This window comes from Daphnia pulicaria, chromosome 4, assembly GCF_021234035.1.
Source record: "Daphnia pulicaria isolate SC F1-1A chromosome 4, SC_F0-13Bv2, whole genome shotgun sequence".
NCBI lineage: Eukaryota > Metazoa > Arthropoda > Branchiopoda > Diplostraca > Daphniidae > Daphnia > Daphnia pulicaria.
In genome coordinates this window covers 5,095,215-5,108,395 of record NC_060916.1, presented here as the reverse complement: position 1 = coordinate 5,108,395, position 13,181 = coordinate 5,095,215, and the positions used below count along the sequence as shown (strand labels likewise).

Sequence of the window (13,181 nt, the reverse complement as noted above, 5' to 3'; positions counted from 1 at the left end):
GTGGAATCAATGAATCCCTATCGTACGATCTCTATTCCCTATACCAAATTAAGCTGTGGTATTTCCTTAGGAAAAAACATTTGGGACTCGTGACTGTACCTTAGAACACATGATGTGTCTAATGGCAGGGATCGGTGCCAAAAGTAAAACAATTGGGGCCCATCCGGGAATTGAACCCGGGATCACTTACACCCGAAGCAAGTATCATACTACTAGACCAATGAGCCCTATTATCTTTCATTATTGATTCGAAAATTATTTTATTATTATTACAATCCAAATGTCGTGCATAAAAATAAACACGATTGATAGAAATTGGATTAAAAAAGGTCCCACTGAGAATCGAACTCAGATTATCAGAGTCAAAGTCTGATGTGATAACCATTACACCATGGAACCTTCCAACGGATGTCACCAGCACTGCTACTACAATGTAAATTTGTCGTTAAATTTGGTGGAATTTAGGGCCATGTGCTGATTCCTTCAACTCAGTGATTTCGATTATTTAAAACATGATCTTTTGGTGCATGTTAATGGAATATATTGCGATGTTCGACGGAAATAAATCAACCTTCGATAGCTCAGTTGGTAGAGCGGTGGACTGTAGTGACACGATGTAAAATGCAAGGAATCCATAGGTCGCTGGTTCAACTCCGGCTCGAAGGAGAGCACTTGTGATTACGCATTGAGTGGGCAACAGAAAATAGATAAAGCTGATAGTCATGTATATTCAAAATAGAGTGTAGTAATGGAAAATCCAACATGTACTATTGGGGTACGCATATCTACAACGGAAAGTTGACAACATCACCGTGTAAATATGAAATGTATAGCTCAAAAATGGGACACAATTAATGGTTAGTAATTGTAGCCGGCAACAAACGGTGTTAGAAAAGTTGCGTGGCTCATTGGTCTAGTGGTATGATTCTTGCTTTGGGTGTAAGAGGCCCCGGGTTCAAATCCCGGATGAGCCCCTACAATATTTCAGCTGAGATGGTAAACCTCTTATTGTATTACTTAGATGAATGTTAACATTGCAAATGTGGTAGCGTGGCCGAGCGGTCCAAGGCGCTGGTTTAAGGCACCAGTCTCTTCGGGGGCATGGGTTCGAATCCCATCGCTGCCAACGTCAATTTTGCTCAAACTGTTGTAGCATAGCAAGGAATCGGTGATTGTGCACTTACGGGCAACGTTAATGGTCGTGTGGCCTAATGGATAAGGCGTCGGACTTCGGATCCGAAGATTGCAGGTTCGAGTCCTGCTACGATCACTCGCAAACGGTTATTTTGGCTATTTCGAAATGCGCGCGCGAATTGAATATACAAACAAAGAATTAGCAATCCATTTGCAATTGCTCCTGGTTGTAAGCCAAAGTACACATCAAAGAGAACATCCGAGGTTCCCGCCCAAAAAATTGGTCTAAGGAGTGGAATCAATGAATCCCTATCGTACGATCTCTATTCCCTATACCAAATTAAGCTGTGGTATTTCCTTAGGAAAAAACATTTGGGACTCGTGACTGTACCTTAGAACACATGATGTGTCTAATGGCAGGGATCGGTGCCAAAAGTAAAACAATTGGGGCCCATCCGGGAATTGAACCCGGGATCACTTACACCCGAAGCAAGTATCATACTACTAGACCAATGAGCCCTATTATCTTTCATTATTGATTCGAAAATTATTTTATTATTATTACAATCCAAATGTCGTGCATAAAAATAAACACGATTGATAGAAATTGGATTAAAAAAGGTACCACTGAGAATCGAACTCAGATTATCAGAGTCAAAGTCTGATGTGATAACCATTACACCATGGAACCTTCCAACGGATGTCACCAGCACTGCTACTACAATGTAAATTTGTCGTTAAATTTGGTGGAATTTAGGGCCATGTGCTGATTCCTTCAACTCAGTGATTTCGATGATTTAAAACATGATCTTTTGGTGCATGTTAATGGACTATATTGCGATGTTCGACGGAAATAAAACAACCTTCGATAGCTCAGTTGGTAGAGCGTTGGACTGTAGTGACACGATGTAAAATGCAAGGAATCCATAGGTCGCTGGTTCAACTCCGGCTCGAAGGAGAGCACTTGTGATTACGCATTGAGTGGGCAACAGAAAATAGATAAAGCTGATAGTCATGTATATTCAAAATAGAGTGTAGTAATGGAAAATCCAACATGTACTATTGGGGTACGCATATCTACAACGGAAAGTTGACAACATCACCGTGTAAATATGAAATGTATAGCTCAAAAATGGGACACAATTAATGGTTAGTAATTGTAGCCGGCAACAAACGGTGTTAGAAAAGTTGCGTGGCTCATTGGTCTAGTGGTATGATTCTTGCTTTGGGTGTAAGAGGCCCCGGGTTCAAATCCCGGATGAGCCCCTACAATATTTCAGCTGAGATGGTAAACCTCTTATTGTATTACTTAGATGAATGTTAACATTGCAAATGTGGTAGCGTGGCCGAGCGGTCCAAGGCGCTGGTTTAAGGCACCAGTCTCTTCGGGGGCATGGGTTCGAATCCCATCGCTGCCAACGTCAATTTTGCTCAAACTGTTGTAGCATAGCAAGGAATCGGTGATTGTGCACTTACGGGCAACGTTAATGGTCGTGTGGCCTAATGGATAAGGCGTCGGACTTCGGATCCGAAGATTGCAGGTTCGAGTCCTGCTACGATCACTCGCAAACGGTTATTTTGGCTATTTCGAAATGCGCGCGCGAATTGAATATACAAACAAAGAATTAGCAATCCATTTGCAATTGCTCCTGGTTGTAAGCCAAAGTACACATCAAAGAGAACATCCGAGGTTCCCGCCCAAAAAATTGGTCTAAGGAGTGGAATCAATGAATCCCTATCGTACGATCTCTATTCCCTATACCAAATTAAGCTGTGGTATTTCCTTAGGAAAAAACATTTGGGACTCGTGACTGTACCTTAGAACACATGATGTGTCTAATGGCAGGGATCGGTGCCAAAAGTAAAACAATTGGGGCCCATCCGGGAATTGAACCCGGGATCACTTACACCCGAAGCAAGTATCATACTACTAGACCAATGAGCCCTATTATCTTTCATTATTGATTCGAAAATTATTTTATTATTATTACAATCCAAATGTCGTGCATAAAAATAAACACGATTGATAGAAATTGGATTAAAAAAGGTCCCACTGAGAATCGAACTCAGATTATCAGAGTCAAAGTCTGATGTGATAACCATTACACCATGGAACCTTCCAACGGATGTCACCAGCACTGCTACTACAATGTAAATTTGTCGTTAAATTTGGTGGAATTTAGGGCCATGTGCTGATTCCTTCAACTCAGTGATTTCGATGATTTAAAACATGATCTTTTGGTGCATGTTAATGGACTATATTGCGATGTTCGACGGAAATAAAACAACCTTCGATAGCTCAGTTGGTAGAGCGTTGGACTGTAGTGACACGATGTAAAATGCAAGGAATCCATAGGTCGCTGGTTCAACTCCGGCTCGAAGGAGAGCACTTGTGATTACGCATTGAGTGGGCAACAGAAAATAGATAAAGCTGATAGTCATGTATATTCAAAATAGAGTGTAGTAATGGAAAATCCAACATGTACTATTGGGGTACGCATATCTACAACGGAAAGTTGACAACATCACCGTGTAAATATGAAATGTATAGCTCAAAAATGGGACACAATTAATGGTTAGTAATTGTAGCCGGCAACAAACGGTGTTAGAAAAGTTGCGTGGCTCATTGGTCTAGTGGTATGATTCTTGCTTTGGGTGTAAGAGGCCCCGGGTTCAAATCCCGGATGAGCCCCTACAATATTTCAGCTGAGATGGTAAACCTCTTATTGTATTACTTAGATGAATGTTAACATTGCAAATGTGGTAGCGTGGCCGAGCGGTCCAAGGCGCTGGTTTAAGGCACCAGTCTCTTCGGGGGCATGGGTTCGAATCCCATCGCTGCCAACGTCAATTTTGCTCAAACTGTTGTAGCATAGCAAGGAATCGGTGATTGTGCACTTACGGGCAACGTTAATGGTCGTGTGGCCTAATGGATAAGGCGTCGGACTTCGGATCCGAAGATTGCAGGTTCGAGTCCTGCTACGATCACTCGCAAACGGTTATTTTGGCTATTTCGAAATGCGCGCGCGAATTGAATATACAAACAAAGAATTAGCAATCCATTTGCAATTGCTCCTGGTTGTAAGCCAAAGTACACATCAAAGAGAACATCCGAGGTTCCCGCCCAAAAAATTGGTCTAAGGAGTGGAATCAATGAATCCCTATCGTACGATCTCTATTCCCTATACCAAATTAAGCTGTGGTATTTCCTTAGGAAAAAACATTTGGGACTCGTGACTGTACCTTAGAACACATGATGTGTCTAATGGCAGGGATCGGTGCCAAAAGTAAAACAATTGGGGCCCATCCGGGAATTGAACCCGGGATCACTTACACCCGAAGCAAGTATCATACTACTAGACCAATGAGCCCTATTATCTTTCATTATTGATTCGAAAATTATTTTATTATTATTACAATCCAAATGTCGTGCATAAAAATAAACACGATTGATAGAAATTGGATTAAAAAAGGTCCCACTGAGAATCGAACTCAGATTATCAGAGTCAAAGTCTGATGTGATAACCATTACACAATGGAACCTTCCAACGGATGTCACCAGCACTGCTACTACAATGTAAATTTGTCGTTAAATTTGGTGGAATTTAGGGCCATGTGCTGATTCCTTCAACTCAGTGATTTCGATGATTTAAAACATGATCTTTTGGTGCATGTTAATGGAATATATTGCGATGTTCGACGGAAATAAAACAACCTTCGATAGCTCAGTTGGTAGAGCGTTGGACTGTAGTGACACGATGTAAAATGCAAGGAATCCATAGGTCGCTGGTTCAACTCCGGCTCGAAGGAGAGCACTTGTGATTACGCATTGAGTGGGCAACAGAAAATAGATAAAGCTGATAGTCATGTATATTCAAAATAGAGTGTAGTAATGGAAAATCCAACATGTACTATTGGGGTACGCATATCTACAACGGAAAGTTGACAACATCACCGTGTAAATATGAAATGTATAGCTCAAAAATGGGACACAATTAATGGTTAGTAATTGTAGCCGGCAACAAACGGTGTTAGAAAAGTTGCGTGGCTCATTGGTCTAGTGGTATGATTCTTGCTTTGGGTGTAAGAGGCCCCGGGTTCAAATCCCGGATGAGCCCCTACAACATTTCAGCTGAGATGGTAAACCTCTTATTGTATTACTTAGATGAATGTTAACATTGCAAATGTGGTAGCGTGGCCGAGCGGTCCAAGGCGCTGGTTTAAGGCACCAGTCTCTTCGGGGGCATGGGTTCGAATCCCATCGCTGCCAACGTCAATTTTGCTCAAACTGTTGTAGCATAGCAAGGAATCGGTGATTGTGCACTTACGGGCAACGTTAATGGTCGTGTGGCCTAATGGATAAGGCGTCGGACTTCGGATCCGAAGATTGCAGGTTCGAGTCCTGCTACGATCACTCGCAAACGGTTATTTTGGCTATTTCGAAATGCGCGCGCGAAAATTTACAAACAAAGAATTAGCAATCCATTTGCAATTGCTCCTGGTTGTAAGCCAAAGTACACATCAAAGAGAACATCTGAGGTTCCCGCCCAAAAAATTGGTCTAAGGAGTGGAATCAATGAATCCCTATCGTACGATCTCTATTCCCTATACCAAATTAAGCTGTGGTATTTCCTTAGGAAAAAACATTTGGGACTCGTGACTGTACCTTAGAACACATGATGTGTCTAATGGCAGGGATCGGTGCCAAAAGTAAAACAATTGGGGCCCATCCGGGAATTGAACCCGGGATCACTTACACCCGAACCAAGTATCATACTACTAGACCAATGAGCCCTATTATCTTTCATTATTGATTCGAAAATTATTTTATTATTATTACAATCCAAATGTCGTGCATAAAAATAAACACGATTGATAGAAATTGGATTAAAAAATGTCCCACTGAGAATCGAACTCAGATTATCAGAGTCAAAGTCTGATGTGATAACCATTACACCATGGAACCTTCCAACGGATGTCACCAGCACTGCTACTACAATGTAAATTTGTCGTTAAATTTGGTGGAATTTAGGGCCATGTGCTGATTCCTTCAACTCAGTGATTTCGATTATTTAAAACATGATCTTTTGGTGCATGTTAATGGAATATATTGCGATGTTCGACGGAAAGAAAACAACCTTCGATAGCTCAGTTGGTAGAGCGGTGGACTGTAGTGACACGATGTAAAATGCAAGGAATCCATAGGTCGCTGGTTCAACTCCGGCTCGAAGGAGAGCACTTGTGATTACGCATTGAGTGGGCAACAGAAAATAGATAAAGCTGATAGTCATGTATATTCAAAATAGAGTGTAGTAATGGAAAATCCAACATGTACTATTGGGGTACGCATATCTACAACGGAAAGTTGACAACATCACCGTGTAAATATGAAATGTATAGCTCAAAAATGGGACACAATTAATGGTTAGTAATTGTAGCCGGCAACAAACGGTGTTAGAAAAGTTGCGTGGCTCATTGGTCTAGTGGTATGATTCTTGCTTAGGGTGTAAGAGGCCCGGGTTCAAATCCCGGATGAGCCCCTACAATATTTCAGCTGACATGGCAAACCTCTTATTGTATTATTTAGATGAATGTTAACATTGCATATGTGGTAGTGTGGCCGAGCGGTCCAAGGCGCTGGTTTAAGGCACCAGTCTCTTCGGGGGCATGGGTTCGAATCCCATCGCTGCCAACGTCAATTTTGCTCAAACTGTTGTAGCATAGCAAGGAATCGGTGATTGTGCACTTACGGGCAACGTTAATGGTCGTGTGGCCTAATGGATAAGGCGTCGGACTTCGGATCCGAAGATTGCAGGTTCGAGTCCTGCTACGATCACTCGCAAACGGTTATTTTGGCTATTTCGAAATGCGCGCGCGAAAATTTACAAACAAAGAATTAGCAATCCATTTGCAATTGCTCCTGGTTGTAAGCCAAAGTACACATCAAAGAGAACATCCGAGGTTCCCGCCCAAAAAATTGGTCTAAGGAGTGGAATCAATGAATCCCTATCGTACGATCTCTATTCCCTATACCAAATTAAGCTGTGGTATTTCCTTAGGAAAAAACATTTGGGACTCGTGACTGTACCTTAGAACACATGATGTGTCTAATGGCAGGGATCGGTGCCAAAAGTAAAACAATTGGGGCCCATCCGGGAATTGAACCCGGGATCACTTACACCCGAAGCAAGTATCATACTACTAGACCAATGAGCCCTATTATCTTTCATTATTGATTCGAAAATTATTTTATTATTATTACAATCCAAATGTCGTGCATAAAAATAAACACGATTGATAGAAATTGGATTAAAAAAGGTCCCACTGAGAATCGAACTCAGATTATCAGAGTCAAAGTCTGATGTAATAACCATTACACCATGGAACCTTCCTACGGATGTCACCAGCACTGCTACTACAATGTAAATTTGTCGTTAAATTTGGTGGAATTTAGGGCCATGTGCTGATTCCTTCAACTCAGTGATTTCGATTATTTAAAACATGATCTTTTGGTGCATGTTAATGGAATATATTGCGATGTTCGACGGAAATAAAACAACCTTCGATAGCTCAGTTGGTAGAGCGGTGGACTGTAGTGACACGATGTAAAATGCAAGGAATCCATAGGTCGCTGGTTCAACTCCGGCTCGAAGGAGAGCACTTGTGATTACGCATTGAGTGGGCAACAGAAAATAGATAAAGCTGATAGTCATGTATATTCAAAATAGAGTGTAGTAATGGAAAATCCAACATGTACTATTGGGGTACGCATATCTACAACGGAAAGTTGACAACATCACCGTGTAAATATGAAATGTATAGCTCAAAAATGGGACACAATTAATGGTTAGTAATTGTAGCCGGCAACAAACGGTGTTAGAAAAGTTGCGTGGCTCATTGGTCTAGTGGTATGATTCTTGCTTTGGGTGTAAGAGGCCCCGGGTTCAAATCCCGGATGAGCCCCTACAATATTTCAGCTGAGATGGTAAACCTCTTATTGTATTACTTAGATGAATATTAACATTGCAAATGTGGTAGCGTGGCCGAGCGGTCCAAGGCGCTGGTTTAAGGCACCAGTCTCTTCGGGGGCATGAGTTCGAATCCCATCGCTGCCAACGTCAATTTTGCTCAAACTGTTGTAGCATAGCAAGGAATCGGTGATTGTGCACTTACGGGCAACGTTAATGGTCGTGTGGCCTAATGGATAAGGCGTCGGACTTCGGATACGAAGATTGCAGGTTCGACTCCTGCTACGATCACTCGCAAACGGTTATTTTGGCTATTTCGAAATGCGCGCGCGAAAATTTACAAACAAAGAATTAGCAATCCATTTGCAATTGCTCCTGGTTGTAAGCCAAAGTACACATCAAAGAGAACATCCGAGGTTCCCGCCCAAAAAATTGGTCTAAGGAGTGGAATCAATGAATCCCTATCGTACGATCTCTATTCCCTATACCAAATTAAGCTGTGGTATTTCCTTAGGAAAAAACATTTGGGACTCGTGACTGTACCTTAGAACACATGATGTGTCTAATGGCAGGGATCGGTGCCAAAAGTAAAACAATTGGGGCCCATCCGGGAATTGAACCCGGGATCACTTACACCCGAAGCAAGTATCATACTACTAGACCAATGAGCCCTATTATCTTTCATTATTGATTCGAAAATTATTTTATTATTATTACAATCCAAATGTCGTGCATAAAAATAAACACGATTGATAGAAATTGGATTAAAAAAGGTCCCACTGGGAATCGAACTCAGATTATCAGAGTCAAAGTCTGATGTGATAACCATTACACCATGGAACCTTCCAACGGATGTCACCAGCACTGCTACTACGATGTAAATTTGTCGTTAAATTTGGTGGAATTTAGGGCCATGTGCTGATTCCTTCAACTCAGTGATTTCGATGATTTAAAACATGATCTTTTGGTGCATGTTAATGGACTATATTGCGATGTTCGACGAAAATAATTCGGAATAATTCGGAAATAATAATAAAACAACCTTCGATAGCTCAGTTGGTAGAGCGGTGGACTGTAGTGACACGATGTAAAATGCAAGGAATCCATAGGTCGCTGGTTCAACTCCGGCTCGAAGGAGAGCACTTGTGATTACGCATTGAGTGGGCAACAGAAAATAGATAAAGCTGATAGTCATGTATATTCAAAATAGAGTGTAGTAATGGAAAATCCAACATGTACTATTGGGGTACGCATATCTACAACGGAAAGTTGACAACATCACCGTGTAAATATGAAATGTATAGCTCAAAAATGGGACACAATTAATGGTTAGTAATTGTAGCCGGCAACAAACGGTGTTAGAAAAGCTGCGTGGCTCATTGGTCTAGTGGTATGATTCTTGCTTTGGGTGTAAGAGGCCCCGGGTTCAAATCCCGGATGAGCCCCTACAATATTTCAGCTGAGATGGTAAACCTCTTATTGTATTACTTAGATGAATGTTAACATTGCAAATGTGGTAGCGTGGCCGAGCGGTCCAAGGCGCTGGTTTAAGGCACCAGTCTCTTCGGGGGCATGGGTTCGAATCCCATCGCTGCCAACGTCAATTTTGCTCACTGTTGTAGCATAGCAAGGAATCGGTGCTTGTGCACTTACAGGCAACGTTAATGGTCGTGTGGCCTAATGGATAAGGCGTCGGACTTCGGATCCGAAGATTGCAGGTTCGAGTCCTGCTACGATCACTCGCAAACGGTTATTTTGGCTATTTCGAAATGCGCGCGCGAAAATTTACAAACAAAGAATTAGCAATCCATTTGCAATTGCTCCTGGTTGTAAGCCAAAGTACACATCAAAGAGAACATCCGAGGTTCCCGCCCAAAAAATTGGTCTAAGGAGTGGAATCAATGAATCCCTATCGTACGATCTCTATTCCCTATACCAAATTAAGCTGTGGTATTTCCTTAGGAAAAAACATTTGGGACTCGTGACTGTACCTTAGAACACATGATGTGTCTAATGGCAGGGATCGGTGCCAAAAGTAAAACAATTGGGGCCCATCCGGGAATTGAACCCGGGATCACTTACACCCGAAGCAAGTATCATACTACTAGACCAATGAGCCCTATTATCTTTCATTATTGATTCGAAAATTATTTTATTATTATTACAATCCAAATGTCGTGCATAAAAATAAACACGATTGATAGAAATTGGATTTAAAAAGGTCCCACTGAGAATCGAACTCAGATTATCAGAGTCAAAGTCTGATGTGATAACCATTACACCATGGAACCTTCCAACGGATGTCACCAGCACTGCTACTACAATGTAAATTTGTCGTTAAATTTGGTGGAATTTAGGGCCATGTGCTGATTCCTTCAACTCAGTGATTTCGATGATTTAAAACATGATCTTTTGGTGCATGTTAATGGACTATATTGCGATGTTCGACGAAAATAATTCGGAATAATTCGGAAATAATAATAAAACAACCTTCGATAGCTCAGTTGGTAGAGCGGTGGACTGTAGTGACACGATGTAAAATGCAAGGAATCCATAGGTCGCTGGTTCAACTCCGGCTCGAAGGAGAGCACTTGTGATTACGCATTGAGTGGGCAACAGAAAATAGATAAAGCTGATAGTCATGTATATTCAAAATAGAGTGTAGTAATGGAAAATCCAACATGTACTATTGGGGTACGCATATCTACAACGGAAAGTTGACAACATCACCGTGTAAATATGAAATGTATAGCTCAAAAATGGGACACAATTAATGGTTAGTAATTGTAGCCGGCAACAAACGGTGTTAGAAAAGCTGCGTGGCTCATTGGTCTAGTGGTATGATTCTTGCTTTGGGTGTAAGAGGCCCCGGGTTCATTCCCGGATGAGCCCCTACAATATTTCAGCTGAGATGGTAAACCTCTTATTGTATTACTTAGATGAATGTTAACATTGCAAATGTGGTAGCGTGGCCGAGCGGTCCAAGGCGCTGGTTTAAGGCACCAGTCTCTTCGGGGGCATGGGTTCGAATCCCATCGCTGCCAACGTCAATTTTGCTCACTGTTGTAGCATAGCAAGGAATCGGTGCTTGTGCACTTACAGGCAACGTTAATGGTCGTGTGGCCTAATGGATAAGGCGTCGGACTTCGGATCCGAAGATTGCAGGTTCGAGTCCTGCTACGATCACTCGCAAACGGTTATTTTGGCTATTTCGAAATGCGCGCGCGAAAATTTACAAACAAAGAATTAGCAATCCATTTGCAATTGCTCCTGGTTGTAAGCCAAAGTACACATCAAAGAGAACATCCGAGGTTCCCGCCCAAAAAATTGGTCTAAGGAGTGGAATCAATGAATCCCTATCGTACGATCTCTATTCCCTATACCAAATTAAGCTGTGGTATTTCCTTAGGAAAAAACATTTGGGACTCGTGACTGTACCTTAGAACACATGATGTGTCTAATGGCAGGGATCGGTGCCAAAAGTAAAACAATTGGGGCCCATCCGGGAATTGAACCCGGGATCACTTACACCCGAAGCAAGTATCATACTACTAGACCAATGAGCCCTATTATCTTTCATTATTGATTCGAAAATTATTTTATTATTATTACAATCCAAATGTCGTGCATAAAAATAAACACGATTGATAGAAATTGGATTTAAAAAGGTCCCACTGAGAATCGAACTCAGATTATCAGAGTCAAAGTCTGATGTGATAACCATTACACCATGGAACCTTCCAACGGATGTCACCAGCACTGCTACTACAATGTAAATTTGTCGTTAAATTTGGTGGAATTTAGGGCCATGTGCTGATTCCTTCAACTCAGTGATTTCGATGATTTAAAACATGATCTTTTGGTGCATGTTAATGGACTATATTGCGATGTTCGACGGAAAGAAAACAACCTTCGATAGCTCAGTTGGTAGAGCGGTGGACTGTAGTGACACGATGTAAAATGCAAGGAATCCATAGGTCGCTGGTTCAACTCCGGCTCGAAGGAGAGCACTTGTGATTACGCATTGAGTGGGCAACAGAAAATAGATAAAGCTGATAGTCATGTATATTCAAAATAGAGTGTAGTAATGGAAAATCCAACATGTACTATTGGGGTACGCATATCTACAACGGAAAGTTGACAACATCACCGTGTAAATATGAAATGTATAGCTCAAAAATGGGACACAATTAATGGTTAGTAATTGTAGCCGGCAACAAACGGTGTTAGAAAAGTTGCGTGGCTCATTGGTCTAGTGGTATGATTCTTGCTTTGGGTGTAAGAGGCCCCGGGTTCAAATCCCGGATGAGCCCCTACAATATTTCAGCTGAGATGGTAAACCTCTTATTGTATTACTTAGATGAATGTTAACATTGCAAATGTGGTAGCGTGGCCGAGCGGTCCAAGGCGCTGGTTTAAGGCACCAGTCTCTTCGGGGGCATGGGTTCGAATCCCATCGCTGCCAACGTCAATTTTGCTCAAACTGTTGTAGCATAGCAAGGAATCGGTGATTGTGCACTTACGGGCAACGTTAATGGTCGTTTGGCCTAATGGATAAGGCGTCGGACTTCGGATCCGAAGATTGCAGGTTCGAGTCCTGCTACGATCACTCGCAAACGGTTATTTTGGCTATTTCGAAATGCGCGCGCGAAAATTTACAAACAAAGAATTAGCAATCCATTTGCAATTGCTCCTGGTTGTAAGCCAAAGTACACATCAAAGAGAACATCCGAGGTTCCCGCCCAAAAAATTGGTCTAAGGAGTGGAATCAATGAATCCCTATCGTACGATCTCTATACCCTATACCAAATTAAGCTGTGGTATTTCCTTAGGAAAAAACATTTGGGACTCGTGACTGTACCTTAGAACACATGATGTGTCTAATGGCAGGGATCGGTGCCAAAAGTAAAACAATTGGGGCCCATCCGGGAATTGAACCCGGGATCACTTACACCCGAAGCAAGTATCATACTACTAGACCAATGAGCCCTATTATCTTTCATTATTGATTCGAAAATTATTTTATTATTATTACAATCCAAATGTCGTGCATAAAAATAAACACGATTGATAGAAATT

The 13,181-nt window shown here is 41.7% G+C and overlaps 53 non-coding genes across 53 annotated transcripts; 35 read left to right on the top strand and 18 right to left on the bottom strand.

Moving 5' to 3' along the window:
* Positions 1–155: 155 nt before the first annotated feature.
* Trnap-cgg lies at positions 156–227 on the bottom strand. The gene has a single exon. It is a non-coding gene; the product is annotated as a tRNA-Pro (tRNA).
* Positions 228–327: 100 nt separating this feature from the next.
* Positions 328–399, bottom strand: Trnaq-uug. Its single transcript has one exon. It is a non-coding gene; the product is annotated as a tRNA-Gln (tRNA).
* Positions 400–570: 171 nt separating this feature from the next.
* Positions 571–666, top strand: Trnay-gua. Its single transcript has 2 exons — positions 571–607; positions 631–666. It is a non-coding gene; the product is annotated as a tRNA-Tyr (tRNA).
* Positions 667–902: 236 nt separating this feature from the next.
* Positions 903–974, top strand: Trnap-ugg. The gene has a single exon. It is a non-coding gene; the product is annotated as a tRNA-Pro (tRNA).
* Positions 975–1,044: 70 nt separating this feature from the next.
* Positions 1,045–1,126, top strand: Trnal-aag. Its single transcript has one exon. It is a non-coding gene; the product is annotated as a tRNA-Leu (tRNA).
* A 71-nt stretch (positions 1,127–1,197) lies between these two features.
* Positions 1,198–1,270, top strand: Trnar-ucg. The gene has a single exon. It is a non-coding gene; the product is annotated as a tRNA-Arg (tRNA).
* Positions 1,271–1,581: 311 nt separating this feature from the next.
* Positions 1,582–1,653, bottom strand: Trnap-cgg. Its single transcript has one exon. It is a non-coding gene; the product is annotated as a tRNA-Pro (tRNA).
* A 100-nt stretch (positions 1,654–1,753) lies between these two features.
* Trnaq-uug lies at positions 1,754–1,825 on the bottom strand. Its single transcript has one exon. It is a non-coding gene; the product is annotated as a tRNA-Gln (tRNA).
* Positions 1,826–1,996: 171 nt separating this feature from the next.
* Positions 1,997–2,092, top strand: Trnay-gua. The gene is made up of 2 exons: positions 1,997–2,033; positions 2,057–2,092. It is a non-coding gene; the product is annotated as a tRNA-Tyr (tRNA).
* Positions 2,093–2,328: 236 nt separating this feature from the next.
* Positions 2,329–2,400, top strand: Trnap-ugg. The gene has a single exon. It is a non-coding gene; the product is annotated as a tRNA-Pro (tRNA).
* Positions 2,401–2,470: 70 nt separating this feature from the next.
* Trnal-aag lies at positions 2,471–2,552 on the top strand. Its single transcript has one exon. It is a non-coding gene; the product is annotated as a tRNA-Leu (tRNA).
* Positions 2,553–2,623: 71 nt separating this feature from the next.
* Trnar-ucg lies at positions 2,624–2,696 on the top strand. The gene has a single exon. It is a non-coding gene; the product is annotated as a tRNA-Arg (tRNA).
* A 311-nt stretch (positions 2,697–3,007) lies between these two features.
* On the bottom strand, positions 3,008–3,079 carry Trnap-cgg. The gene has a single exon. It is a non-coding gene; the product is annotated as a tRNA-Pro (tRNA).
* A 100-nt stretch (positions 3,080–3,179) lies between these two features.
* Positions 3,180–3,251, bottom strand: Trnaq-uug. Its single transcript has one exon. It is a non-coding gene; the product is annotated as a tRNA-Gln (tRNA).
* Positions 3,252–3,422: 171 nt separating this feature from the next.
* Trnay-gua lies at positions 3,423–3,518 on the top strand. The gene is made up of 2 exons: positions 3,423–3,459; positions 3,483–3,518. It is a non-coding gene; the product is annotated as a tRNA-Tyr (tRNA).
* Positions 3,519–3,754: 236 nt separating this feature from the next.
* On the top strand, positions 3,755–3,826 carry Trnap-ugg. Its single transcript has one exon. It is a non-coding gene; the product is annotated as a tRNA-Pro (tRNA).
* A 70-nt stretch (positions 3,827–3,896) lies between these two features.
* Positions 3,897–3,978, top strand: Trnal-aag. Its single transcript has one exon. It is a non-coding gene; the product is annotated as a tRNA-Leu (tRNA).
* A 71-nt stretch (positions 3,979–4,049) lies between these two features.
* Trnar-ucg lies at positions 4,050–4,122 on the top strand. Its single transcript has one exon. It is a non-coding gene; the product is annotated as a tRNA-Arg (tRNA).
* A 311-nt stretch (positions 4,123–4,433) lies between these two features.
* Positions 4,434–4,505, bottom strand: Trnap-cgg. The gene has a single exon. It is a non-coding gene; the product is annotated as a tRNA-Pro (tRNA).
* A 100-nt stretch (positions 4,506–4,605) lies between these two features.
* Positions 4,606–4,677, bottom strand: Trnaq-uug. Its single transcript has one exon. It is a non-coding gene; the product is annotated as a tRNA-Gln (tRNA).
* A 171-nt stretch (positions 4,678–4,848) lies between these two features.
* On the top strand, positions 4,849–4,944 carry Trnay-gua. The gene is made up of 2 exons: positions 4,849–4,885; positions 4,909–4,944. It is a non-coding gene; the product is annotated as a tRNA-Tyr (tRNA).
* Positions 4,945–5,180: 236 nt separating this feature from the next.
* Positions 5,181–5,252, top strand: Trnap-ugg. Its single transcript has one exon. It is a non-coding gene; the product is annotated as a tRNA-Pro (tRNA).
* Positions 5,253–5,322: 70 nt separating this feature from the next.
* Trnal-aag lies at positions 5,323–5,404 on the top strand. Its single transcript has one exon. It is a non-coding gene; the product is annotated as a tRNA-Leu (tRNA).
* Positions 5,405–5,475: 71 nt separating this feature from the next.
* On the top strand, positions 5,476–5,548 carry Trnar-ucg. Its single transcript has one exon. It is a non-coding gene; the product is annotated as a tRNA-Arg (tRNA).
* A 480-nt stretch (positions 5,549–6,028) lies between these two features.
* Trnaq-uug lies at positions 6,029–6,100 on the bottom strand. Its single transcript has one exon. It is a non-coding gene; the product is annotated as a tRNA-Gln (tRNA).
* A 171-nt stretch (positions 6,101–6,271) lies between these two features.
* On the top strand, positions 6,272–6,367 carry Trnay-gua. The gene is made up of 2 exons: positions 6,272–6,308; positions 6,332–6,367. It is a non-coding gene; the product is annotated as a tRNA-Tyr (tRNA).
* A 236-nt stretch (positions 6,368–6,603) lies between these two features.
* Positions 6,604–6,674, top strand: Trnap-agg. The gene has a single exon. It is a non-coding gene; the product is annotated as a tRNA-Pro (tRNA).
* A 70-nt stretch (positions 6,675–6,744) lies between these two features.
* On the top strand, positions 6,745–6,826 carry Trnal-aag. Its single transcript has one exon. It is a non-coding gene; the product is annotated as a tRNA-Leu (tRNA).
* Positions 6,827–6,897: 71 nt separating this feature from the next.
* Trnar-ucg lies at positions 6,898–6,970 on the top strand. The gene has a single exon. It is a non-coding gene; the product is annotated as a tRNA-Arg (tRNA).
* Positions 6,971–7,278: 308 nt separating this feature from the next.
* On the bottom strand, positions 7,279–7,350 carry Trnap-cgg. The gene has a single exon. It is a non-coding gene; the product is annotated as a tRNA-Pro (tRNA).
* A 100-nt stretch (positions 7,351–7,450) lies between these two features.
* Trnaq-uug lies at positions 7,451–7,522 on the bottom strand. The gene has a single exon. It is a non-coding gene; the product is annotated as a tRNA-Gln (tRNA).
* Positions 7,523–7,693: 171 nt separating this feature from the next.
* Positions 7,694–7,789, top strand: Trnay-gua. Its single transcript has 2 exons — positions 7,694–7,730; positions 7,754–7,789. It is a non-coding gene; the product is annotated as a tRNA-Tyr (tRNA).
* A 236-nt stretch (positions 7,790–8,025) lies between these two features.
* On the top strand, positions 8,026–8,097 carry Trnap-ugg. The gene has a single exon. It is a non-coding gene; the product is annotated as a tRNA-Pro (tRNA).
* Positions 8,098–8,167: 70 nt separating this feature from the next.
* On the top strand, positions 8,168–8,249 carry Trnal-aag. Its single transcript has one exon. It is a non-coding gene; the product is annotated as a tRNA-Leu (tRNA).
* A 71-nt stretch (positions 8,250–8,320) lies between these two features.
* On the top strand, positions 8,321–8,393 carry Trnar-ucg. The gene has a single exon. It is a non-coding gene; the product is annotated as a tRNA-Arg (tRNA).
* A 308-nt stretch (positions 8,394–8,701) lies between these two features.
* Positions 8,702–8,773, bottom strand: Trnap-cgg. Its single transcript has one exon. It is a non-coding gene; the product is annotated as a tRNA-Pro (tRNA).
* Positions 8,774–8,873: 100 nt separating this feature from the next.
* Positions 8,874–8,945, bottom strand: Trnaq-uug. Its single transcript has one exon. It is a non-coding gene; the product is annotated as a tRNA-Gln (tRNA).
* Positions 8,946–9,143: 198 nt separating this feature from the next.
* Trnay-gua lies at positions 9,144–9,239 on the top strand. Its single transcript has 2 exons — positions 9,144–9,180; positions 9,204–9,239. It is a non-coding gene; the product is annotated as a tRNA-Tyr (tRNA).
* A 236-nt stretch (positions 9,240–9,475) lies between these two features.
* Positions 9,476–9,547, top strand: Trnap-ugg. Its single transcript has one exon. It is a non-coding gene; the product is annotated as a tRNA-Pro (tRNA).
* Positions 9,548–9,617: 70 nt separating this feature from the next.
* Trnal-aag lies at positions 9,618–9,699 on the top strand. The gene has a single exon. It is a non-coding gene; the product is annotated as a tRNA-Leu (tRNA).
* A 69-nt stretch (positions 9,700–9,768) lies between these two features.
* On the top strand, positions 9,769–9,841 carry Trnar-ucg. The gene has a single exon. It is a non-coding gene; the product is annotated as a tRNA-Arg (tRNA).
* A 308-nt stretch (positions 9,842–10,149) lies between these two features.
* Positions 10,150–10,221, bottom strand: Trnap-cgg. The gene has a single exon. It is a non-coding gene; the product is annotated as a tRNA-Pro (tRNA).
* A 100-nt stretch (positions 10,222–10,321) lies between these two features.
* Trnaq-uug lies at positions 10,322–10,393 on the bottom strand. Its single transcript has one exon. It is a non-coding gene; the product is annotated as a tRNA-Gln (tRNA).
* Positions 10,394–10,591: 198 nt separating this feature from the next.
* On the top strand, positions 10,592–10,687 carry Trnay-gua. Its single transcript has 2 exons — positions 10,592–10,628; positions 10,652–10,687. It is a non-coding gene; the product is annotated as a tRNA-Tyr (tRNA).
* Positions 10,688–11,064: 377 nt separating this feature from the next.
* On the top strand, positions 11,065–11,146 carry Trnal-aag. Its single transcript has one exon. It is a non-coding gene; the product is annotated as a tRNA-Leu (tRNA).
* A 69-nt stretch (positions 11,147–11,215) lies between these two features.
* On the top strand, positions 11,216–11,288 carry Trnar-ucg. Its single transcript has one exon. It is a non-coding gene; the product is annotated as a tRNA-Arg (tRNA).
* Positions 11,289–11,596: 308 nt separating this feature from the next.
* Trnap-cgg lies at positions 11,597–11,668 on the bottom strand. The gene has a single exon. It is a non-coding gene; the product is annotated as a tRNA-Pro (tRNA).
* A 100-nt stretch (positions 11,669–11,768) lies between these two features.
* On the bottom strand, positions 11,769–11,840 carry Trnaq-uug. The gene has a single exon. It is a non-coding gene; the product is annotated as a tRNA-Gln (tRNA).
* A 171-nt stretch (positions 11,841–12,011) lies between these two features.
* Trnay-gua lies at positions 12,012–12,107 on the top strand. Its single transcript has 2 exons — positions 12,012–12,048; positions 12,072–12,107. It is a non-coding gene; the product is annotated as a tRNA-Tyr (tRNA).
* Positions 12,108–12,343: 236 nt separating this feature from the next.
* Positions 12,344–12,415, top strand: Trnap-ugg. Its single transcript has one exon. It is a non-coding gene; the product is annotated as a tRNA-Pro (tRNA).
* Positions 12,416–12,485: 70 nt separating this feature from the next.
* On the top strand, positions 12,486–12,567 carry Trnal-aag. Its single transcript has one exon. It is a non-coding gene; the product is annotated as a tRNA-Leu (tRNA).
* A 71-nt stretch (positions 12,568–12,638) lies between these two features.
* Positions 12,639–12,711, top strand: Trnar-ucg. The gene has a single exon. It is a non-coding gene; the product is annotated as a tRNA-Arg (tRNA).
* Positions 12,712–13,019: 308 nt separating this feature from the next.
* On the bottom strand, positions 13,020–13,091 carry Trnap-cgg. The gene has a single exon. It is a non-coding gene; the product is annotated as a tRNA-Pro (tRNA).
* Positions 13,092–13,181: the final 90 nt, after the last annotated feature.